At 35.5% G+C, this 7,069-nt stretch overlaps 1 pseudogene; it reads right to left on the bottom strand.

The window, feature by feature from the left end:
* Window positions 1–5,222: 5,222 nt before the first annotated feature.
* LOC102980383 (ribosomal protein S6 kinase beta-1-like) lies at window positions 5,223–6,803 on the bottom strand (annotated as a pseudogene).
* Between the last annotated feature and the right edge of the window lie 266 nt (window positions 6,804–7,069).

The following is a 7,069-nucleotide window of genomic DNA, read 5'->3' as shown; positions in this document are numbered from 1 at the left end:
ACACATTCCATACACAGAATGCAGACAGTCTCAAAAGGCAGGAGTAGGACCAGAGGTGTGGGGATGGTTAGTTTTTATGGGCTGGCTAATTTCATAGGCTAACAAGGGGGAGGAATATTCTGTCTTGGAGAAGGGGTGGGAATTTCCAGGAGTTGGGGCACCGTCTACACTTTGGCCTTTTATGGATGGTCTCTGAACTTCCATGGCACTTGTGGGTGTGTCATTTAGCATGCTAATGTATTACAATGAGCGTATAATGAGGCTTAAGTTCTCCTGGAATTCAAATCTTCTGCCATCTTTGGCCTAGTAGGTTCTAACCAGTTTTTGTGGTATCCTGTTTTTCTTAATGGTTGTGCTATTCTTTTAATGGTTCTTCTTTTCTTTCTTCCTTTCTTTCTTTTTCCTTTCTTTCTTTCTTTTTTCTTTCTTCCTTTCTTTCTTTCTTTCTTTCTTTCTTTCTTTTTTTCTTTCTCTTTCTCTTTCTCTCTTTCTTTCTTTCTCATTTATTAAAGCTTTTCCTTTTCTTTGTTTCTTTCTCCCTTTCTCCTCTCCTTTTCTTTCTTCCTTTCTTTCTTTTTTCTTTCTTTCTTTTTTTCTTTCTCTTTCTCTCTTTCTTTCTTTCTCATTTATTAAAGCTTTTCCTTTGAGACCATACATTATTGTGAAAAGTTGATAAGAGAATAACATTAATATACTTAATTAAGGAAAGCTAGAAATTGATCTCCATAACCTATAAACCTGCAACTTGGTAAAAAATTGAGCATTTTTTTCTAATTTTTTTGGAATCACTCAAATATAAATTTTAGGCAACCCCAAACCAAATGCTTATAGAGAATTAGCATTAGAACCATGGATCCATTTCAAAAGGCATGTTGTTCTGTTACAATAAACATAATCAATTGTTCTCAAGCTTATCATTCTATGAAAATTAAAATAACTTCCTAACTCAATACAATGTAGGTATGCAACCGACTCTTTTAAAAATTTTCCCAACAAAAAGTTGTCATCTTACTATTCTTTGATTCATCCAGTATTGTACATGCCATGGCATTCTAGGTATTAGAATGCACTGCCTGCAGGTGTGCAACCCTCTTGTATCCATGAGGTATTCCAGAAATACACGAAGAATAACAGAGCAGAAAGAAGAAATGGACTCAGGTCTTTAATGATATCATTGATCCAGTAAATTAACCAATAGAAAAGCCACCCTTCCCTGGACCATTCTAGCTACTTGAAATAATAAATATTTTTATTTTTTTATCCAATTTTTTGTTGTTCTTCTTTTTGGTAACTTATACCTGAAATCATCTTCACCAATAAAAACATACCTACTGAGAAAACTTATCATTCTCATTGCTGAAATCTTATATGAATGGCTTATTAATAATTAACTAATTGATGAATCAAATTATAGACAGGGTAAAACAGAGCGATTAAGACTGATTTATCACTTATATGTTCATATAAAATCCATTAACCGGACTTCCCTGGTGGTCCAGTTGTTAAGACTCCACGCTCCCAAAGTAGGGGGCATGGGTTCAATCCCTGGTCAGGGAAGTTCCACATTCCATGGGGCACAGCCAAAAAAAATAAATAAATAAAAATCCATTAAATGTGTATTATGTGTTACACATTATTTGAAATATTATAAATCACAAAAGGTTACAAAGGTTACCCCTGACATTCATCTTTTTCTTTCTTCTATGCCTCAGCTCCCTCATCTGTGTCTTCTAAACTCATGAACTGTATCTATTTTTGTTAGTTTTTGTAAGTTGAGGGCAGATAAATGTCTGAGTTTTCTTAACTATAAGTCGAGAAAATGTGCATAGATGAGCTGTGTGACATCTTTGAATTTTTAATGTTGCATTTATCTATTTCTTCTTTCATTTAATTTGTTAATAAGTGGTGACATTATTTATTGATTTTGATATTTCAAAGGAAACCACTTTACCTCTAGCCTTAAAAAATAACATGAATCAAAAAAATCATTTGAAGTAAAAAGATTAGTTGTACTAATCCAAACTTGTCACTAATAAAGGTAATTAAGAAAATATCTAGTTAAAAAATCTGTAAGCATATATTTTATTAGCATTAGCTTTACTTTCTTGTCTGTGAAACTAATGGCTATTGCACCACAGTATATTTATTTTTCTAAATATAGTGATATTTTATAAAAGTTAATAATTACAACTTGTCATGCTCTGATTTTTCTAATGGCACACTTTTAAAGAATTATTTAGGCATGGGCAATTTCATTTCCTTAATCACGTTCACATATCAATGAGGCATGCAATACTATGTATCTTTTACTGTATTAAAGAAGAATATTGTTTTAAAATGTGTTCCACACGGACAAAATATAATGTCACTTTGCAACTAAAACACAGACAAAACTAGATTCTGGAAGTCCTTCAATATAAAATTAAGCTGCAGAAGTCTATTTGGGAGATTTTCTTCTACATCTTTATCCTCTTCAATACCCGTTGGAGTCCATTTCAAATGTGGATATCAAGCCCCATAAAATGGAGAAATGCATTGGTCTAATTGTATAAAATAACATTTAACTGTAAAAATTCAAATGGCATATTTCTAATCTCTTCTGACTTTTGGTGATAGGACTAAGATTAAGAATTAGAAAGAACTGGTATTTTATGTAACGCAAATCCTAATGCTTTCAAATGAAATTTTTTTTTCTCATAGACCAGAGCAAGAGCAGTGATTAGTTTAGGTTCAGGGAAATTGGAATATCTGGCATGACATTCCTATTACACAGCTATTCCTCTTGTCTGCAGCTGAAATTCTTAGGCAACCTTTAGCATGGGAGTCTATTACATTTGCTGTACCAGACTCTTCTCTTCTTCATTTGCCAATTAGTGTGTTGTCTAAATTTCCACTTAATCCTTATGAAAATAATATTTTGCAACTTGTAGAATATTTCTATAAGCTCTCCACAGTGTCCTCATTTTCAAATATTTTAAGATTTTTATTATTCTGATTTAAAATAATTTTGTGTAATTTTTAAAAGTTACTTAATACTCACAAATTATTGTTGTTATCTTGATTTTTGTCCACTATTAACACATCCATATAATAGAAATGATTGAAATGCACCTTAATTTCCCTTTTACATCATATACTGAATCACGGGGATATTATCCAGAACATGTAGGGTAGTTGACTGCTTTAGCAAGGCAGTAGGTTTGAAATTCAGGTTTAGATGAGAAAAAAGATATTCACATTCCTAAAGAGCCAGTCTGAAGGATTCAGAGCAGAGAATTCCAACGTGGAGTGAAGCCTACACCAGCCCATTTGGCTAAGTGATGTTTGTTCTTCAGTAACGGATTACGCGACTTGGCAAAAATAATGTCTTTCCCTTTTAGTGTGAAATAAGAGAAGAAACAATTGAAGAAAATGGAGGGAAAGTAAGTGATCAAAATTGTTATTTCTGTCCTTCCATCTCTTGGTTTGGTGTTAGTAAGTTGAGCTGGGGATGAAAGCACAGGGACTGTGGCTATACGGTACAACTGTGTACATGGATTACATGGATGTGATACTATTCACAGCAGTCCTGCAGGGAGGCTCAGTATCATAGCCTGAGGCACAGAGCTGGATGCAGGGTGCAGCAGAGAGTCAGGAGTTCGGGCAGGAACAACAAAGTAAGGTCTAGAGCCCTGCTGCCTGTTTTTATAAAAGAAAGGTTTATTGTAACACAGACATGTCTGTCATTTACATATTGTCTAAGGCTGTTTTTGAGCTTCAATAGATGAGTTGAGTTTGTTGCATTAGAGACCAAATGCCCACAAGTCTAAAAATATTTATTGTCTGTCCCTTTAAGAAAAAGTTTGCCAACCCCTGTTCTAGAGCTTCAACCAGACACAGGTGAGACCTAATATATGGGTCCTGAGCAAGCATAGAGAGAACAGAATATGTTACACCAGCATGCAAGGAAGAGAAGCTCTAGGAACCATGTCCACAGAACCATGCCTTAAACATTTACCAGCATACCACTGCTTAGAAAATGAAGAGTCAGAACTCACTGCCAGTATTTAAGGTGATACAGGCTCTCCCACATACCCCAAAACCCATCACATAGATGTGCTGAAAAGAATGACAGAAATCCAAGTGGCTAATTGTTTTTACTTAAAAATAATAAGAATTACCTATGCTTTTAATTATTACTCTAGCCTAGTTTTAAAACAGGTATGCTTAAAATCTCTTGATTTATTTAATTATTCATTCCCTTATTTATTTATTTATTCATTCATTCATTCATTCATTTATTCATTCCTGTATTTCTGTGTTTCTTTTACCTGGCAGGTCAGCTCCTTAACAAAACCAAATGAGTTAACAAATTTGTTTCTACAAATTAGATTTTAGTGTAAGAAAATTTCCAAATACACAATGTTTATATATGCATATATACATTAAATTGTATTAAATGGGAAATATTAAATACACAGATTTTACATTGTTTTTAAAGCTTAAATACCATGAATGTTTCTCATAGCATTGAATACTCTTAAAAACATCATTTAAAAAACAAGTCCATAAATTTTCTTTTACTTTCTCTTTTTATATTATTAAATATGATTTTTATTTTTTATTTAAAATATTCATGCAGGAAGAAATTATGGGTCTTCATCACCACCTAGAAACTGAGAGGCTGTCTTCTGGGCTCAGTAAGTTCCCTGAATAAAACATAACTTGCAACTTTTATGTTGTTTTCACATAAAACATCAATTGATAAGTTTCTTTCGTCTTTGATTCCATATTGCTGGAGAAAGTTTGACCAAGTTTCATGCTAATTTATCCTTAGCTGCAAGTATTACAGACAACTTCATACTTTGCCGAATGAAAGGATAAGTCTTTTTCAATAAAATCAGAACTCAACAGTGATTCAGAAGCAATACCTTAGCCTTAATACCATCAGCTTCAAGCCATCAACATGAAAATCCTTGATAAGTTTGAGAAGATGTCTCTAGGAATCAATTAATTGATGTGTCTAGTGCCTAAGAGTTTCAAAATTCGACTTCGCTTAAGTTCTTTTGCACCACTGATTGATTTTTGAAAATCCATATTTATTTTTCCTCTGTCCAAAGTGTTTTATGGAATGACACTGACTCTTCAAAACTGTTACGTAGAGTCTTCTTTTTTCACCTTGAAGAATGCTCACCCATTCCCTCCCCACCTTTCTGCCTTAAATTCTTAAAAAGCATTGTTTGTCACAGATTCATATGCAGGTGCTCTTGTTGTTTGGAGATCATGGGAAGAGCTTGATTTTGTATGGCCAGGAGTTTGGAGGTCAGAATGGAAGTGGCGCTGAAGTTTCCCCAGTCATGGTCACATTCCATCTGGTCTATTCCTGCCACTTGTTTCCACCATATATTGCACAGGTGTCTGAGGATTTGCCATGCTGACTGAAGCAACTCTTCCCCAGAAATGTCCAGGAGAAAACTTGACCTGGTTGACAGGTGTTCATGGGCTGCCAATACATCTTCAAGTTGCCCAGAGTTTTGGTTCAAAGGAAAACTTTTCTTTCACATTTTCAAGTACAGATGGAGCCACATATGCAGAACCCAAAAAGACCTGGTTGGCAATTTTGCTGAGAGCTGAGTCATGTGAGCTGTCAACAGGTAGATATGTGTCTGATGTGTAAACTTCAAATCAAACAGACTCACATCCTCTTTAGGTTGCAAAAGAGGTTTAAAGAGGGGGTTCTCCCTTCCCAGTTAGCAGTTCTTCCAAGTTAATATATCTGAAGAATGGATGAGCTGGAGCTTCTCCAACGTCCCCAGGACCAGTTCCAAGATGAGAAGCAGCATTTCTTTTCAGCAGCTTTTAAAGCAGATCTCTGACGCCTTGTGTGAGGTAGGGAGGCAAATTGAGTTTACACTTGAGGATTTCATCAATTGTTTTCTTTCTCTTCTCCCCAATGAAGAGGGTGCTCCAGTCAACATGTCCTATATCAATGCTTCCCAGCTACACTAATCCCCAGCACTACTGTGGCCACTTTTCATCAAGATTTCAGGGGCCATGTATTCTATTGTTTCACAAAATGTGTGTGTAACTGTTGCATCATGAATAGATTCTTTGAATAGTCCAAAATCTGTTAGTTTCTATGAACTTGGTGATTAAGCATGACTTTCTCCGACATCAGGTATATGTAGATAATCCCCTTTTGATGTAAATGTCCCAAAGCCATGGAGATTTCTGCCAGTAAAAGCAGGTTGTGTCTTCCGTAAATATTTCCTCTCTTTCTAATTGCATAAGTAATTCTCCTCTGCTGAGATACTCAAGGATGAAGTAGAATTTTCCATTGGTCTGAAAAGCATAAATTAAATCCACAGTGAAAAATGCTTTACTTTCTCCAGAATATTCCATCCTGCTTTTTATATGAGCTGTGTCTTTAGCACTTTTTACTATCATTGTCTTTTTAAGCACCTTCATGGCAAATATTTTCTGAGTTTTTGCTCCTGTTACTTTTCTTACTTGTAAAATCTCTCAACAGACCCCTTTACCAAGTACTCAAAGTAGCTTGAAACATTCTAGCCTGACTTTTTCTGGCCCTCTGTTCACAGTAGTTTCTGAGATGTCAAGTTTCTCACAATGCTCCATGCCAAGGGCATAAGGTCCAACTCCCCCAGGGTCCATGCTTTCATTTAACTGACCATTCTCCTCCAGCTCATCCTCAGAGCCTGTATCCACTGGCTGCTCCAGACTATTTCAAACGCTCCTGCCATGTCCTCAGCTTCCCTGTCTTAGAAGTCTGATGCTGGATAAAAGCCATCTTGCCTCCTTTATCGCCTCAAGGGCCTGGACCCTCCATTGCTGCAGCCATTTCCAGCTGCTTGGGCTATCTATCTATCTATCTATCTATCTATCTATCTATCTATCTATCTATCTATCATCTATCTGTTGTCTAAGAGGAGGTTAAGTTAATGCAGAGACTAGGCAGCAAAACAGGCTCAGTCCATGATCCCTATCTGAAATGACTAAATGGCAACATACTTTCTGAATAGAAAACAACACAGAAATAGAAGTTTGCAATTGAATATTTCGGCTCTCTAGG

Source organism: Physeter macrocephalus, chromosome 1 (assembly GCF_002837175.3).
Source record: "Physeter macrocephalus isolate SW-GA chromosome 1, ASM283717v5, whole genome shotgun sequence".
NCBI lineage: Eukaryota > Metazoa > Chordata > Mammalia > Artiodactyla > Physeteridae > Physeter > Physeter macrocephalus.
Note: the sequence above shows the minus strand (reverse complement) of the source record. Positions and strands in the feature narration are given on the sequence as shown.